The 19,574-nt window shown below is 34.8% G+C and overlaps 1 pseudogene; it reads left to right on the top strand.

Moving 5' to 3' along the window:
• Positions 1-11,565: 11,565 nt before the first annotated feature.
• On the top strand, positions 11,566-17,853 carry LOC149816873 (serine/threonine protein phosphatase 2A 59 kDa regulatory subunit B' gamma isoform-like; annotated as a pseudogene).
• The last annotated feature ends 1,721 nt before the right edge of the window (positions 17,854-19,574 follow it).

Genomic DNA, 19,574 nt, shown 5'->3' with positions numbered 1-19,574 from the left:
ACTAGAAGTTTTTTGGTCGACTAATAAGGTGCGATTTTGAGATTTTGTTCAAAAAATTAGCATTTTATAAATCTAAAAATGAGCAAATGCCTAGTTCTCTCCTAATTCTCATAAAATCTTCATTTTTAAGTGGTTTAGTGAAGATATTGACATGTTGTTCATTAGTGGATATAAAATTTAAAGAAATGTCTTCTTTTAACACATGATCTTTTAAGAAATGATGTCTAACTTCAATATGCTTAGTCCTTGAGTGTTGAACATGACTTTCGAAAGATTTATAGCACTAGTGTTATCACAATAAATAGTTGTTGTGGAGTAATTTAAACCAAAAACTTTTAAGGTCTGTTTCATCCATAGTACTTGTGAACACGCTAAACTAGCCGCTATATATTCTGCTTCAGTTGTTGAGAGTGACACTGAATTTTGCTTTTTACTAAACCAAGAGACTAAGGAATTTCCTAAGAAATGACAAGTTTCACTAGTACTCTTACGATCGGATTTACTTCCTGCAAAATCTGCATCACTATATGAAACTAAATCAAAGGAAGATTATTTTGAGTAAAACAAACCAAAATCTGAAGTATCTTTCAAGTAACAAAGAATTTGTTTTACTGTAGTTAAATGAGATTCCTTTGGATTAGCTTGAAATCTAGCACACATACAAACACTAAACATTATATCAATTCGACTAGCAGTTAAGTATAATAGAGATCTGATCATACCTCTGTAGAGCTTAGTATCTACATTTTTACCATTTCCATCTTTATCAAGAGAAGTAGTTGTACTCATAGGATTTCTTCTTGATTTTGATGAGTCCATCTCAAATCTCTTGAGAAGTTCTTTTGTATACTTAGCCTGGTTGATGAAGATTCCTTCTTCAGTTTGCTTTATTTGAAGTCCAAGGAAGTAGTTTAATTCACCCATCAAGCTCATTTCAAACTCTTCCTGCATAGCTTTAGCAATCTCTTTACAAAGAGAATCATTAGTAGAACTAAATATTATGTCATCAACATAAATTTGCACAATAAGAATATCTGAATTAAGATTTTTAATAAATAAAGTGGAGTCTACCCGACCAATGAAAAAACCAGATTGTTCTAGAAAATTTTGTAGTCTTTCATACCACGCTCTTGGTGCTTGTTTAAGTCCGTACAAAACTCTTTTTAATTTGTAGACTTTTTCTGGATATTTCTCATTTTCAAAGCCTGGAGGTTGCTCTATATAAACTTCTTCATTGATGTGTCCATTTAAGAATGCACTCTTAACATCAATTTGATATAACTTAAAATTCATGTAACTAGCAAAAGCAAGCATCATTCGAATTGACTCCAATCGAGCCATTGGTGCATAGGTTTCATCAAAATCTATGCCTTCTTCTTGATTATAGTCTTGTGCTACTAGTCTTGCTTTGTTTTGAATGACTTCGCCATTTTCGTCCAGCTTATTTCGGAAGACCCATCTTGTTCCAATTACTAGATGATCCTTTGGTCTATTAATAAGATCCCATACATCATTCCTAGTAAATTGGTTAAGTTCTTCAGACATGGCCAAAAGCCAAAATTCATCATCACAAGCCTCATTGATATTCTTTGGTTCTATTTTAGATATGAAAGCAATATTTGTAATATATTGCAATTGCCTTCTAGTTTGGACACCACTCTTTATTTCTCCAATAACTTGTTCATGTGGATGATTGGGAACTTCTTTCCAAACCGGTTGAAGAGGAACATTTTCTTGAGAAGTACTCTTTATCAAAGGTTCTTCTTGAAGTATTACTTCTTCTCCTTCACTTAGAGGTATAACCTGCTCACAATTCTCATCAAATGCAACATGTAAAGATTCTTCAATGCAAGATGTTCTTTTATTAAAAACACGATAAGCTTTACTTCTAAAAGAATATCCAAGAAATATTGATTCATCTGATTTTGAATCAAACTTATCAAGATTATCTTTGGTATTTAACAAGAAGCATTTACTATAAAAAATTTTGAAATATGAGATCTTTGGTATACGATTATAATATAATTCAAAACATGTTTTATGTAAGATTGGTCGAATAAGAACATGGTTTAAAACATAACATGTTGTATTTATTGCTTCAGCCCAAAAGTATTTTGGTAAATTTTTATCTTGAAGCATGGTTCTAGCACATTCTTGCAAAGTTCTATTCTTTCTTTCAACAACTCCATTTTATGGAGCCGCTCTAGGAAAAACAAAGTTGTGAGATATACCATGTAAATCACAATACTTTAGAAAAGATTCATTTTCAAATTCACCACCATGATCACTATGAATTTTAATAATAGATGTAGATTTTTCATTTGTAATTCTTCTACAAAGTTTGGAAAATTCAGAAAAAGCATCATTTTTGTTTTTTAAAAAAATCACCCATGTAAATCGAGAATAATCATCTACTATAACAAAAGCATACTTGCTACCATTCAAACTTTGAATTCTAGATGGTCCAAATAGATCTAAATGTAAAAGTTCAAGAGGACATTTTGTTGAAACTATATCTTTTGCTTTAAAAGAACTTTTGATTTGTTTACCCATTTGGCAAGCATCACATAAGTGATCCTTCTTATATGGTATTCTAGGTAGGCCTCTAACAAGATCATTCTTGGATAACTTGGAAATAATTTTAAAGTTAACATGTTCAAGTCTCTTGTGCCATAACCATTGAATTTCATTTGAAACAATAAGACATTTTTCATTAAAAGTGGGTAACTCATCTAGATAAAGTTCATACACATTGTTCATTTTTTTACCTTTAAAAATGATCTTTTTAGATTGAAAATCAGAAATTAAGCATAAATCATGTTCAAAAGAAACAAGAAAACCTTTATCACATAATTGACTAATGGATAATAAATTATGCATTAAACCATCTACTAAAAGAACATTTTCTATCAAGAAAAATTTTGGATTACCAATGTTACCAATACCATTTACTTCCCTTGTTATTGTCACTAAAGGTGACAGTTCCTCCATCCTTACTTTGGAGGGTGAAAAATAACTCCGGCCTTCCAGTCATATGTTTGGAACAACCGCTGGCCAATATCCATTTGCTCTTTATTTTGTGTACCTACAACAAAATTAGAAGACAAAGCATTTAACCCTTTTCTATTTTTGGGTCCATGAGAGTTAGTCTTAGGAACCCATATCCATTTGGATTTTGGTTTCCATTGATAAAAAATTTTAGCATTTCTAGAGTAATCATGTCTAGGCTTATAAGCATTATAAGTTCCATAATTAGATGCATTTCTATTATAACTAGAAAATTTAGTTCTTTGAACAAATGGTTGAGAATATTGTCTTTGATTCTTCACCACATAGTTTGGTCTATTTTGAGTATCAAAGAAGCTATATCCCAATCTGATTTTATTAACCAAGCATCTTTGAGAACCAAGAAGTCTTTCTAGATTCTCTTGACCATTTGTGAATTTGGTCACTATAGAAAGAAGATCATTTGATTTTTCTTTTAGACTAGTTATTTCTTTTTGTAAGAGATTGGTTCCAATTCCAATTTCTTTTATCTCAAATGTTTGACAAGAGTTTTCCTTCTTGAGATCTTCTATCTCTTGAAGTAACACTTTGTTTTGAGAGTCAAGAGTTGAATTTTTAGTTTTTAACTCTTTGTTTTTAGAACTTAGACTCTTAAATTTAGCATATAAATCATTAAATGCTTCTAATAAATCATCATACTCAAATTGACTTACCGAGTCTTCTTGTGCTACTGTGATCATCGCAAATTTTTTCCTCTCTTGTGGTTTCTCTCTCTTCCTTCTCTTTCTCTTTCCAACCTTTATTTCCTCCTTTTTGAGGGGGGAAAATAAAAGAAAGAAAGAAAGAAGAGAAGAGAGAGAGGATCTCTTTTGCGGGGTCTCACTTGACCTTAATTTAAAAATATTTAGAAAATTACTCACCTCCATTTTGAAATATATTGCGGGAAAATGGAGAGACAGAATTCGCTCGTCGGTACGGGGTTCGACCGTTCCTGGCGCCTTTACCAGAGGTAATCAAACTAAGGATCGAATTTATGCCTTTTGCTTTGCCTAAAACAGTATCTAAGAATTTATCCTAAGTCTAAATGCACAAAGAATCATGCTTGTGCAGTGCAAGGATGTATACACTTTTTGAAAAAATGACTTGGAAGTTTCTAAGTGTTCTGAGATGAACTTGATAATGGAGTGAAGAGATGGTTTTTGAATAGTAGTATTTAACTTAGAACTTGAGATAGATCATAGAAGTTCTAAGTCTTTGAAATAATCAGAGTTGGGAAAATAAATCTTGATTTGAAAAGAATGATTTTTGGAGCTGAGATAAAAGGAAAAGGAATGAATTTTCAAAATCAGAAATTGACTCTGAATTTGAATTTTGAACCTGGTTTTAAGAGAAGGAGATGAAATTTGAAGTGATATTGAATTCTAGATTTAAAATTTGAAGTCAGGATGAATTTGAGAAAATCAAATGGTATTAAAAAATAAAAATGGATTTAGGAAGTTCAAATGAGATCTGAAGATGAAATTAGTTTTGAAATCTAGAATTGGGAATGGAATTAGATTCTGGATCCTAAATAAAATTGGATCCAAGATCAGGAATCCAAGATGGAATTGGATTCTGAATCCTAAAATGGAACTGGGTTCTGAATCCTAAAATGGATTTGGGTCTGAAGTCTGAGATCCAAGATGGAAGTTGAATTCTGGATCCTAAAAATGGAATTGGATCTGAAGTCTGAGATCCAAAGTGAAATTGGATTCTGGATTCTAAAGAAATTTTAGATCTGAGATGAAGTTGAATTCTGGATCTAGGATCCTAAATGGGGATTGGATCTGAAGTCTGAGATCCAAAAGTGGAGATTTGTATTTGGAAATCTGGATCCAAGTTGGGATTAGGATCTAACTTTGGATTTGGATTCTGAAAGTCCGAATGGAATTTTTGAAGATGGATCTGGGTTTTGAAAACCCAGATTAAATATAAAGTTTAAGAAGGGTTAAGTTTTGAGATTCAGAATCAAACTCAAGCCTTGATTTTGAATTTTGAAGGTGAGAAAGATAAACTTGGGTTTGAATTTGAAATTAGAAGATGAATCAGAGGTTTCAAAGTTGAATTGAACTTTGAAAATGAAATTTGGAAATGGAATTTTGAATATAAAATTGAATTTTGAAATCTCAAAGTCAAATTGGACTTTGAGATTGAAATCTAAATCTTTGAAATAAGATAGAAGAATGAATTGAAATAGAGATTGAAGAAAGATATTTGAGATCACTTGGATTCTGAAAAGAATTTTGAAAATATGATGCAGTTCTATCCTAAATAATGAATGAATTTCAAATTTTGAAATTGGATTTGAAAATCGTATTTCATTCTTTCAAATGAATGTAAATAAGATTGAAGATATAATACATCCTTGACTATGGTCATTGAATGTATTATATAATAATCTATATTTAAATTCAAGTGAAGAATAAAATACATTTTTTTGGTGCTTTTATAGAGTTTAAAATGAAATTAACTCTCAATATACCCTGACTATGACCATTGGTATATATATCAAATTGATTTTAAATTAAACCCTGATAAAAGAGGAAAATATTTAAAGAAAATATGATGAATTTTGAAAAAGAGATCCAATGTGGATCCAATGTTATTCCGTAAAAGATGAAAATCCTAAGTCTTGTTCACATCCTGACTATGGCCATTGATGCAAATCATCAACTTAGAATTTAATCACCTCCTATTAGAATGGTGCCCGTGCCATTCGTGTTTCACCATGTGTGTATTTTTTGAGAAATAAAGAAAAATGACATGAAACAGGGAATTTATGATATGCTCATACATTCTAATCTAAGACTGAAAATTAAAATTTTCATTAGTATCTAGCTTATTACATTACGAAAGGGAAATTTGAAAATGTCAAGGTTTCTAATCTTAGAGAAGGAGTCTGGATTCTCTGTGTATTCCTGCAAAGGCAGAGTTAGCACAAAAAGATGCATATAGCCAAAGATATCATATTGTATTTAGGATATAAATGATGAAATGCATATATCTGATTAAAAAATATTTACACAATATCTAAATGCCATACGTGGGTTGTTGAGAGTATATATATATATATATATATATATGAGGATGCTTAGGTCATACACAAAATGACATATTTTATGCTACTAAAAAGCTACTTATGACAATGCTTTTAAGATGAAAGCATGAATCTACAGTGTATGAATGAGACTAATATGTATATAAATGAGAAGGCTAAGTACACATGCATCAAAGCTATGAAAGGCATTGTAGGATGTACAAGTGTATGAGTGACAATGGTGTAGTAGTGAATGTCCCTGTGAAAGATGCTGGAAAATGATACAGTGGCCAGCATTTCAGCACGTGCTGGATGCCCTGAGGTGATGGTGATAGGGCGATGCTTAGGGTTTTCCTCTTGCGCCCTTTTAAAGAGGGGAAAGATGGCTCTGGAAGGTGTGATATGGTTAAAGATCGGTGGATGAGGGCCTGGGGCCATTGATCGGAGGGTGGAGGAAGGAAGGAGGATTCTGTTGGAGATGAAGGGTGGATGGATGGATCGATCGATCGAGGGGAGGCGATGGAGAAGCCCATGGAGGAGCTTCCAGAGGGTTCGTGAAGGAAGGCCGAGAGAGAGAGAGAGAAGAATCGATGCTTCTGCCCGATTTTTTGAAGAGGCCCCTTTGGTTTTAAAATTTTCAAAAAAAAAGGGTTCGTTTCAAAGATTATTCTAAAAGGGTTTTAAAACCGTTTTTAGCATTTTTTCCTTTGTAGTTTAAATTTTTTTGTTATTTTCTTTGTGTTTTTCTGATTTTTTTGTATTTTTGACATAAAGACTTTAAGACTAGGGGGAAATGAGAAATTAAAAACTATTTTTGGATTTTTTTTTGAGAAATATTTATAAAAGAGAGGTTTTCTGAGAATTCGGGTTTTGAATTTTGGAAATTCCTTTCGATAACGGGTTTGGATCCAAGGTTTTGAGAAAGTATTCGAGTTTTGGGTCTCGAGTCGAGGAATATAAAGCAATGGATCCAAACAAATTCTGGATGGACCGTCTGGGCCTTTCAGAAGTTTATTTTTGGATTTTTATAAATTTTGATCAAAATTTGGATAGCAAGGCTCAGATTTTGATTTTAACTGGATTCGGATCCGAAATTGAGTCAGATATAGAAAGTTGATTTAATTCCAGTAAATTTCAGAAGTAAACTGAAATTTTGAGCGAGAATGACTCGATTTAGTCAGAAAATAGGGTCAGGGGCAAGAAGGAAAATATTCACAACATTTTGAAAAATTTGGGGTGTTCACAGCTACAAAGCACATGTTGACGACTTCTTCATTTGATTCTTCATCGGAAGAGGAAGAGTCACTATCATCCCAACATGCTTGAAATGCTTTTTTCTTCTTGAATTCGTCCTTAGGCTTGATTTTGAGAAGAGGACAATCTTTCTTGATGTGTCCTGCCTTTTTGTAGTTAAATCACTTGACTTCATTAGGATTAGAAGAATCCACTTTCTTTACCTTTTTTTGAAATCTTTCCTTTTTGATGAATCTTTTGAATTGCCTTGTGATGATGGCAATATCTTTATCTTCATCTTCATCTTCATCTTCATCTTCTTCTGAATTTTCAGAGTCAGAAGTAGCCTTAAAAGCAAAAGATTTCTTCTTGGGTTCTTCTTCTTGTCTGTCTTGAAGTTGGACTTCATATGCCATTAAGTTACCAACCAAATCTTCAAGAGTGAGAGTATTTAAATCATTTGCTTCCTCAATAGCTGTAGTTTTTCTCTCCCATTCAGGAGTTAAACACCTTAGGATTTTTCTGACTAAATCCACTTGTGAATATTCTTTTCCAAGGGATTTTAGAGTGTTAGTGATATCGGTCATTTTTGTTATCATGTCCGATATAGATTCATTTTGCTTTATTTTAAACAATTCAAATTTATGAACTAAAGAAGCGATTTTAGATTCCTTTACCTTTGACGTACCTTCATGAGTCACGAGAAGAGTATGTCAGATTTCATTTGCTGTAGAGCATTGAGAGATACAATTGAACTCTACCTTGTCAACGACATAATACAATGCATTCATAGCTTTGGCATTAAGTGAAGCAGTATTCTTTTCTTCATCGGTCCATTGACTGAAATCAGTTGATGACATTTGGTACTTTTCTGAAACAACTCTCCAAATTTTGAGATTCATAGATTGTAAGAATATTGTCATTCTCACTTTCCAGTATCTATAGTTTGTTCCGTCGAAGAGAGGAGGACGAACAAAGGAGCATCCTTCTTTGTGTTGAGATGATGTTGTTGCTATGCTAGATGATGGTCAAATCAAAATAATAGCAAACCTGCTCTGATACCAAATGAAAGTGCAGTAGGATTGAGGCAACGAGCACTAGAGGGGGGGGGGGGGGGGTGAATAGTGATTTTAAATAATGTCTTCGGAATTTTGACGGATTTTGCAATTCGCAAAGCAAACACACAAAGAACATAATAATTTATCCTGGTTCGGTCTTTCCCGACCTACAACCAGTCCTCAAGCAAAACCTGCTTGAGATTTCCACTATCAACCTTGTGTAACTACAAGATGATACAGACCAAATCTGGTCCCACTTTCAGTAACACACCTACTGAAAGCAAACAACTCCTTTAAACCAAGGAGTCCTTTCTTTTACAGAAAATTGAAATAAGTAACAACTTACAAACAACCTACGAGCCCTTCTTATGAATGCAAATGAGTTGTAATTGACTTTTGAGGTTGTTGGAATACTCAACTCATGAATTCACTGTCTCTCAAAGGAATTTGAGTGAAAAACTGAAGTGAAAAATATCAAGTGAGTGAGAAAATGAATATGAGTGAAAAGCAAAGAGTAATTCAATGTAATTGCATTCAAATTGAATGCTTTTGAGTGTAGAATGCACTCATATTTATAATTGAAAGATTTCATACGTTGAGAGTATGAAAGGGTGTCAAAATAGTTTATTTTGAATGATCAAAACGTTTGGAAAATGAAAAGACACGCCTTTTAAAAGTTTCAGGAAAAATGACAAAATTAGTCGACTGGAACAATAGTTAGTCGAGTGATAATTAACTATTAGTAGACTGACAGTTATCGTCGGTCGACTAATGTGTTTATCAAGCCGTTTGAAAATCTGAAGTTTTGAAACTTAGTCGACTAGAGAAAAAATTAGTCAACTAATAATATCATCAGTAGACTGAAAAACCTTTCGGTCGACTGCTGCTAAATTTTTTCTGAAAATATATGTTTTGTCCGGTCGACTGATAAAATCATTAGTCGACTGCTGCTAAATTTCCAGAAAACAGACATTCTGTCCGGTCGACTGATAAAACCTTCGGTCGACTAATTTGACAAAAATGACATTTTGTTTAGAAAATTTGGCACGAAAGGATTAGTCGACTGGTGAGTCTATTGGTCGACTAATAAACATGAAAAATTAAATAAAGAGTTTTCTAAAAAGATTTTCATGAAGGGTTCTTTTAGAAAAGTTTTTCTAAAGACTTTTTAGGTGAAATGCAACCGAAATATGCACTCTAAGTAAGGCTCTTACAAGAATCTAAGACTTTTAATGAATTTTACATTTGCACACTAGTCTTTAAAGATTCTTTATCGAATTCTTCAATTTTTGTCATCTTTCTTCATTGCCTTAGCTGAAATGCAGTTGATTCACTTGTTCATTATCAAAACCTTGTACTTGAAGTATCATGTACGGCTGCATTGTCGTAATAACACTGACATCCCTGATGAGTCTATGAAAATCTGAAAAAGGAGAAATGCCCCAAGGTTCCATGAGTCCAATTCATGTCTGTACTCTCATCGATCTCGTAAAGTCCCGTATGTGGGTTATGAGACAGAAAATTCTAGCACGGATGAGTCTAACAAAAGACAAATCTCAGGAACCTCACATTTCAAATCTTGGTATGAAAAAAGACACCCTCATCAGTCTCATAAAAGTCCTCATGCAAGTTACAAAACAGACAATTCTAGTATAGGTAAGTCCACTAGAAGATGAACCCCTAGGACCCCGCATTTCAAAGCTCGATACAAAGAAAGAGATATGTTAGCGCAAGCTAGACAGAACATAAAGAAGATGACAGAGAAAATGAAAGAGATTCAAGAGAGGCTTAAACAAGATCAGACACGAGCTAACAAAAAGGTCAAAAGAGCCCAAGTGTCAGAATACGAAGAAACATGTGCCTATAGGAGGGACATAAGAGTTCAAAACTCAGATTTAGAAAGTAGTCATAGCCAATTACTATGTGCCCCAGGTGTTTGACAAGGAGAAGAAAATCCGCAGACCCAAGTTGGCTCACCAGTCTAGACCACATCTTCAGAATCAAACAGAAAAATCAAGTCTTTAGAGGACATTGTCCGAAACCTTAGTGACAAAATGAAATACATGGATATGGATCAGAAAGTAAAAGATTTCTTGCCTGAAAGGTGTGATTATGACGATGAGGACACTCTTCCTAAGTTTTTAAAGTTCAGTGGGAAGAGAGACCCAAGAACACACATAGCCTTGTTCATGGGGAACATAGCCAAATATTAACATAACGATACAAGGATAATCAACTATTTCCTCAGGAGTCTAGAGAGAGAAGTCATGGAATGGTTCACCACTTGAACTTGAAATAGGTCAAGGAGTTCAAGCAGATCATAAATTTATTTATGGACCATTTTCACTTCAATCTAGAGGCCTTCTCCACCATCAGCCAGTTGTACAACCTGAAATAGAAGAAAGAGGAAGGTGCTCATGAGTTTATAAACAGATGGTGGTCCATGGCCAACCGAATGAAAGAGCCAATATCAGATTCACATGCCTCGATCATAATCATGAACAACTTCTTTCAACCTGTGAGGAGTCTAATCAGCATAGCTCAGGTTGAAACCTATGTCGAACTCATCAAGAAGGCTACCACCTTTGAGGTAGACATCAATAAAGGAGTATATGACGAGTTCCTAAAAAGCAGTAAAGACAACAACATATACAAAAGGTCACTCATCTAAAAGTCATGTTAACACAATGCGGGCCACAATGTAAAATGCCATAAAAATTAATAGCCAGCGACAGAATGTAGAAAATCAGAGGGCCAACCAAAAAAGCTAAATGAGAACGAATATGGGGGCAATCCTAAGTGGATCAGAGACTAAATATACACCAAGTTCGAATAGCCTCAATCACATGTCCTGGATCTACTATTATAGGTTGGCCTAATCAAGTTTTCTAAGGCATTAGATCCATCACAAATAAAGGAAAAAGACTTAGCAAAATACTATAGATATCATAGAGTTGTGGGTCACGATACTCAAGACTGCTTTATCCTCAAGCACATCATCCAAGACCACATAGATAATAGAGAGTTGCTGGTTAATGAAGAACAACCAAATCTGATAAGGAGAATTCGGTGTGCACTATCCCTTGAATCGATGTGTTGTTCATTTGATCTGATATCTCCAGTTGCTGAAGGGTTGGAACTTGCAATTCGGGTAGAGAAGTGTCCATATGATTTACCAAGGCCAATATGGCCATGTACAAAGATCCTGCAATGGTTTCTAACACTCTTCGTACCTGTGCTTTTCTTCTGAAAAACAACAGGTGGGACTGGTTCACGAATCTAAGTATATCAGATTATCCATTTGTCAGACAAGATGGCCTTCTATATGCATCCTCAAATTCTGGAAATCATATGAACTCAAAGGGTGTCATACCTGGTTCTTTGGGAAAGAATCCACAGTCTAAGACCATTGCAAATGTGTTGCATCTTACCACACAACTGAAGAAGTATTTTGCACTTCTTTAGCCCTTGCAGCAGTAGCTCGAGATGTCTGTAATTTAGGACCCTTCATAACATTTCCTGTGCTACACTCATGTTGTCACTTACACACAACACACTTCACCTCTCACACCATAGCATCCTCTCATCTATATTTGTACACTATCCCCTTCACTTGCATTTCACAGAAAAATAACTTACCCCTTCATAAGGAAAGCAATCAACAATATCTTTTATAGATTCATACTTGAGGCAGGGAGACACAGTGGCATTGGTGAGTTCTTGGAGATTTTGGGAAGCATAATAAATGGGTTTGCAATGCCAATGAAAGAGGAACATAAGTTGTTCCTTGTTCATGCTCTTATCCCATTTCACAAGCCTAAATTTGTTTCATTGTATCATAAAAAACTATCTTATTGCATAATCCAATTCATCGAGAAAGATTATAAGCTTGCAGACGTAGAGATAAGAGGACTGTTGAAGTATTGGCATGTTACTAACTGTCAGAAGGAGGTCCTTTTTCAGAACGAGTTGGAGGAAGTTCTTGAGGCAACACAGTCAGCAGAATTCCAACATTGTATGGTCCCACTCTTTAGACAAATAGGCAGCTGCTTGAATAGTTCATATTTCTAGGTAGCAGAATGTGCCCTTTTCCTGTGGAATAATGACCACATTGTCAGTCTGATAACTCAGGATCATGTGTTATGCTTTTTGTGTGCGCTACCAACAGAACCAATATTATTTTTTTTCATGTTTCTACACAATGTATAATTGTAGAGAACGACAGTAAGGTTCTATACTTGGCCATGGCTATAAATTCCGGTATAAGGGGTTCCCTACAATTATGCACTGTGCACCTATGCCCTTTGCAACTTGCATTCAGCAGTATCTTTGCACTGTGTGTCAATACAGCATCTCATTGCCTCTCTGCACTTATGTAACCAAAACAGAAAATCATCCAGATCATACATTACCATTCATGTTGCACAGGTATCCCGTTCAGTCACAGCAAAGCATCCATTCCATTTCCATTTCCTGCATCATTGTTGTACACTTTGCAACTCGCATTCAGCAGCACTCCTCACTTGCACCACCAGCTACACCCTTGCACCTGCCACAGCGTGTCAGTCCCCTGCACCATCAGCAACATCCAGCAGTACTTACCCCCTGCTCTTTTACCTTCTTCACCACTTGCATAACACTTTCCCTTGCACATTTCACTATACATCACTTGCTGTTTTCATAGCATTACACGCTGTCTTCAACAACACCACCTGCTGTCTTCACCACCACCACCTGCTATATCTCCACATGCTTTCATCCACACCTTCAATCACAGTCGCCCAGTGCTATGCATCTTCATAGCATAACACTTGAGTTTCTCGCCAAATGTTGCTATGCATCCTTACATCACACCACCTGCTGTTTTTCTGGCATCATTTGTTGTTTTCCATTGCATATCACTTCCCACCTTCACAACATCTTCCTACTTTCCTACTGCTTCATGTGCACATAGCACCCCCACGAATGGCTATAACTTCATAAACACCTACAGCAACTCACGAGTTGTTGTAGCCTCCTAGCAACTCGTGAGTTGCTATATCTTCATCACCATTGCATATATATTTCTCATTAGGCATAAACATTTTCCATTAGCTTAGTGTATTACATATGCATTCTAATATCCATTTTCTCATTAGCTTAGTGCATTACATATGCATTCTAATATACATTTTCTCATTAGCTTAGTGCATCATATATGTATTCTAATATACAATTTTTCATTAGCTTAGTGCATTACATATGCATTCTAATATACATTTTCTCTTTAGCATGAACATTGCATATGCATTCCCATATGTATTTTCTCATTAGTATGAGCATTGTCCTTGGATAAATACACATGCATTTCCCATTAGTATTTGCATTTGCCCTTAGGCATTGTATATGCATTTCCTTCATTAGCATTTGCATTGCACTTAGGAATTGCATATGCATTCCTTCATAATGCATTGCATTTAGGCATTACATCTTCATTAACATATGCATTTCCACTATAGCACTCAGGCATAATCATATACATATTAGTTTTAACATGGCATTTTCGACTTCTTTTTTATATTTGCATTTTTGTTGCCTTGTGCGAACTCACATTTGCAGGAAAGCTTAGAAGATGTTGATTTTCTTTCCTAGATTAGAAATTTTAATATTTCAATTTCAATTTAAGACTGTAATAATTTGATATTAATGAAAATTTCTACTTTTCAGTTTAGATTAAAATGCAAGAGCATGTAGTTATGCTTTAAATTCTCATAATTCCCTATGACATTTCATTTTATTCTTCAAAAAGCACTGTGGTATGACACGAATGACACGTGCACCTTTCTAATAAAAGGTAAATAACCCTAAGTAAACGATTCACGTTTATGGCCATAGTCAAAATGTGAACAATACTTAGGATTTTTATCTTTTATGGAATAATATTTGATTTTCCTATTATAAGAACAACTACAAGGGAGGTCGATCTCCATCCGTTTTTCACCTCTCCATCCATTCCTCTCACGAACTATCCGCTCTCCCCACCTCTCGATCATCTCTTCTCCCTCTTCTCTTTCCCCCTTTTCCTTCTTCTTCTTCTTCTTCTTCTTCTTTCTCCCTCTGGTTTTCTTCCCAATTAGCCAAAGGAGGTCGACCCTACAACTTAGAGCCAAGGTAAGAACATGTTCCCTCTTCTCTCTTTTAAATGTCATTTTCTTGGTTTTCCCCTGTTCTTACTCTATTTAAGCATCCATTGTAATGTCAATCTGCATATATCAACATTGACTTACATATTGCAATATTATTGGAATATTTATATTCCAACAACTTTTTAGTTTTCACAACCATTACGGCTGCTTCCGCTTCTTCATTCACGAACCATTCTCTGATCCTTCTCCCCTTTTCTCGATTCTTCTTCTCCTTTCTATATAAGCAAACATCGATTGCATCTTCAGGGATCCGCTCTCACCCCCGCATCGGCTTCCCTTCTCTTCTCGAACACTTCCCTCTCCTAAAGGAATTCTTCAGAATCGCGCTTCACCCCCTCTTCCTCTTTCTCTCCCCAAAGCTTCTCCTTTGGTCAATCGAAGGATTTTCAGCCCCAACCACAACAGCAGAAGGTAAGTATCTCATCTTCTTCCATCTTCTCTTTTTCTTTTTTCTTTATTTTTTTATATATCGCTTGCCCCTTTCCACTGCTTTATCGTGCTCTTTGTGATTTTATATAAGCCCCTTTTCTCCTTTTATTTTGATCTTCTGAAGAAATTTTCCTTTATGGTTTTATTCTTCTGCGTTTCTCTGTCATCGTAAGGCATTAGAGGCATGATCGACCTGCATATAGCAGGATCGATCTACCTCTCGCTACAATCTTCGGTTTATGGTTTATTTTGAAAATCTTCTTTGATTCCTTTGATTTCTTTTTATTCCACTTGTTTTATTCCCATTAACGCACATCCTGTAAACCCAATTTGCATATAACAAATCGGATTACACAGTGCAACAACAATGGAACGTATGTGTTCCCACAAATTTTTTTCTCTCTCTTTTACAATTTAACTCTGGATTTTCCTATTTTGAGCATTTGTTATATTGTCTCGCACTGAATCCGGTAATCCTTCATCATTTGCTCTTGTTTATAACATATTCCACCTACTGATAACCAATGTTAGCATCTGTCCTTTATTGTTTTTATTTAATACTCAGTTTATAGCTTTACAATCTTATGTATTATTCTGTAAATATAAACCAAATGTGGTGTCTAGTTTGAACAATCTCCTTTCTTATTTTATGAGCTTTCATTTATCGTTTCATTCAAAATGTCTCCTCTTCTAATTTTGCTCTCTTGCTTACATTTGGGTCTCTCTTTTGATGATTCGATTTATGGTTTTCACCTGTCTTTATTATCAGTTATTTGTTCATATCTTGATCTCCTGGTTATATTAGATTCACTGCTTCATTCAGTTAGTTTATTTCCACTTTCTTCTGCTTACTTTCCTACATCATTTTCATGTTTTAGATTTCATTGTCCATTGTAGGTAATCTTTTATTTGCATTATCAATTTCCTATGCCAATGCTGGTTTTCAAATTATATTTGATCTCCTATTTTCCACCGCATCATGCATCAGACATGTTCCTCTGTTCATCCATGACATTTATATAATGTTAGATCATCATCTCTCACCTTTGGCGTGTGTTAGTTCTGCATCCTGCGCTTCAGATGGTTTTCCTGTTTCATCTTATTGATGAGATCATGAGAATTAGTCATTTTTTTGAAATATTAGGATTGTTTTCTAGAAAGCAATTTGTAAAATCCACTCATGATCGTGTTCTCAAAGTGCAGAAATGTAGTTGATATATGCAAAGTTTTCTTTGAAATTATTGAGGATGATTTGGTTCCATTCCATGACTGTGATGTCTGCAGCATGCTCCAGTTACATCATCTGCAGAATCCAACTAGCTGGACCTTCACATTTCGACCATTAAAAGGATTCTGAACGAGAGAATGACTCTGAACCACAATTGTGATTAAAAATTCAAATTTATTTGCTCTGCCTGAGCCTGAGATAAACCTTGTTGTTCGATCCATCTTAGGTATGACTATAATACATCATGGATGGAATCACAATCAAGCGAAAACATGTGGTTCCCAGGCTGAGCTAAGGCTGGTTAATGGCTCGTAAAATGTCCAAGGTATTGCTTTCAAGATAGATGAATCCATATCTTGCCACAGAAGCATTGTTAGCTCCATCTTTGTTTTTTGTTTTTTTTTGCTGAAGGTTAAGCTAAATGTTTCATGTTTTCTTTTAAATACCTTTCCTACTTTCATTGCCTTAATTTGTTGATGAACAGGGTTTCACCCAGGAAGCCAACCTTAATTGGAAACCCTCGTTCTCTATGTGCTCTAATGGTAGTTACTGCTTGTTTATTTCTTTTATAATTTGTGTCAATTCCTATGATTTAGTCTTCTGCGAGTTAGCATCAGCCATTCCATCATGCTTACTTGATATTACATCTCATCAATTTGCTGGCCCCAGTCTGTCCTGTATTCAAAAGAAAGGTTTTCTGACTTCTAAAGTACAACTATTAGTAAGTTTTGCTGACCCATCCCTAACAGATCTCCAGTGAAGGCGGGAATTGAGTAGATAAAAGATTGCTTATCTGAAGGATGCAGGGCCTACCAACACACTCATAGTTATGATAGCTCTCAAAGTCTCTAGTTGGGATCCCAAGCATTTGGATCTGGGGAATCCAAGAGGTGTTAGGCTTCTGACAGCATGGTCCATCCTATAAAGCACTGGTTAGTGGCTAGATGTTTACACTGGTGTGTTTTTGTGCCTATCACAAAGTTGGCCCTTTTGGCGAAAATTCCAGAAGATGGAGTACTCTTGACATCCCAGAAATAGGTTGAAAAGATTAAGAGGTATGTTTTGATTTATTGCAAAATCTTCTTACTTCTCATGATTTACTTGGCCCTTGGGATGGGTGCCTCATTGGTAAAGTCTTGAAGATTGAAAAGGGAATTTTCTTTGTGTCTGCAATAACTACATTTGCCCATTCTCCATCCTCATTTGCCACATCACAAACACTGCCAGTGAATCCATCACAGGATCACCTTCACTATGCACATACTACCTTCACCTCCACTATCTCGCAAGCCATCATTCACCACTACATAGCGCACAGGCCTATTGATCCTTTTTCCTATATTTGTCTGCAAACATCACCATTCACCCTCCATTCTTAACACATTATACACAACACATATATATCCCACCACACCTAGCATCTCCACTAGCTTCTATCATGACATCTACCCTTCGCAAAACACCACATCACTACTTCCTTCACTTCCTCACATTTTATTTCTCCTTTTCCTTACTAATCACCTACTGAAGTCTTTGTACATACGCTGTCTTTTTTTTTTTTTTTCACACAGCAGTGGCACTGTTGTGATCTCTATTCTCGCCTACAGCAGTGCTTGGCACTACCGTAGCTTTCCATAGGCTCCCAACAGTGCCAATGCACTGCTGTAATCTTTTTTTTACCTACAACAATGTTAAACATTGTTGTAGTTTTTAATACATCCATAGCAGTGCCAAGGCACTACTATGGTTCTTCCTTGGGATGTTTACAGTAGTGTCAAAAACACTGTTATGCCTCTCCCAGCCCATTTTTCACCCACCTCATCTTTTCTGTCTTACTGTATCCGCCTTATGAGATATGGTTCATGAACCAATCCACAAACCCATTCACCAGGATGCTCTGTGGATCCATCATTACACTAGCCTATTGAAAACAATGTGTTGGCTGAAGGCAAGTCACGGTTAGTTGAATTGCTGCCAAAAGGGTCCATTAACCTGCTCTTGCTAGGAAAGGGGAAATTCCTTAGCTTGTTGGAACGGTCCTGACATCCTGCAAAAGTATAACTTGAGTTATTTCAACCCTCAGATTCCCTGTTACAAGATTACATGTACACTCCTATAGTCATACTCAGCTGCAGCTTCTTCCCTTACCTCTTTACAACAACACTTTCTCTGCATATATATCTCTCATTAGCTCATAAGTATCATTCCAATGCATATTTTGTCATTTATGTAGCATTTTCATTGGTATACATGAGTACTTTATCAATTGCATCTTAGGATCAAAGTGACGTTATGTGAATTGCTTCCCATATACATCATGTACTAACTCATCTTTTGCAGGAAATGTATGGAAAATGTTATTTCTTTCCTTAACTTAGAAGTTGTAATTTCCATTTCAATCTCAGAATTGTAATAGCTAGATTATAATGCAAAATTACATTTCCTGTATTAGATTAGAATGTAGGAGCATATATACTAGAAATGTTTGTTTCTTGTCATTTTCTCTTTTATTTTAAAAACTCACAAATGGGAACACGAATGACACGTGCACCATTTTGATAAAAAGTGATTAAATCCTAAGTTGACGATTTACATCAATGGCCATAGTCAAGATGTGAACAAAACTTAGGATTTTCATCTTTTGTGGAATAACATTGGATCCACACTAGATCTCTTTTCAAAATCATCATATTTTTCTAAATATTTTCTTCCTTTATCAGAGTTTAACTTAAAATTAACTCAAAATATATATCAATGGCCATAGTCAGGATATATTGAGAGTTAATTTCATTTTAAACTCTATAAAGGCACCAAAATGTGTTTTATTCTTCACTTGAATTTAAATATAATTATTATATAATACATTTTATGACTATAGTAAAAAATGTATTATATCTTCAATTTTATTTCAATTCATTTAAAGAATGAAATATGCTTTTCAAAATCCAATTTCAAATTCTTTTAAATTCATTCATCATTTATGATAGAATTACATCATATTTTCAAAATTCTTTTCATATTATTTCAAAATCCAATTCTCAATTCTCAAATCAATCCTCAATTCTTATTTATAAATTCAAATTCATCTTTCTATTCTCAATTCTATCTCATTTTAAAATCCAAACTTCAATTTCAAAGTCCAATTTGACTTTGAAATTTTGAATTCACTTCTATATTCAAAATTCAATTTCCAATTCGAATCCAATTTCAAAGTTCAATTCAACTTTGAAAATTCAAATTTATTTCCATTTTCAGGATTCAATTTCAAATTCAATTTCAAATTCAATTTAGTATACCATATCGTATTTTAAATTAAACTTTGTAATTTCCAGATTCATCTCCTGATTTCAATATGCAAG

The sequence above is a fragment of the Nuphar pumila genome, chromosome 14 (assembly GCF_984573655.1).
Source record: "Nuphar pumila chromosome 14, dmNupPumi1.hap1.1, whole genome shotgun sequence".
NCBI classification, from domain to species: domain Eukaryota; kingdom Viridiplantae; phylum Streptophyta; class Magnoliopsida; order Nymphaeales; family Nymphaeaceae; genus Nuphar; species Nuphar pumila.
Note: the sequence above shows the minus strand (reverse complement) of the source record. Positions and strands in the feature narration are given on the sequence as shown.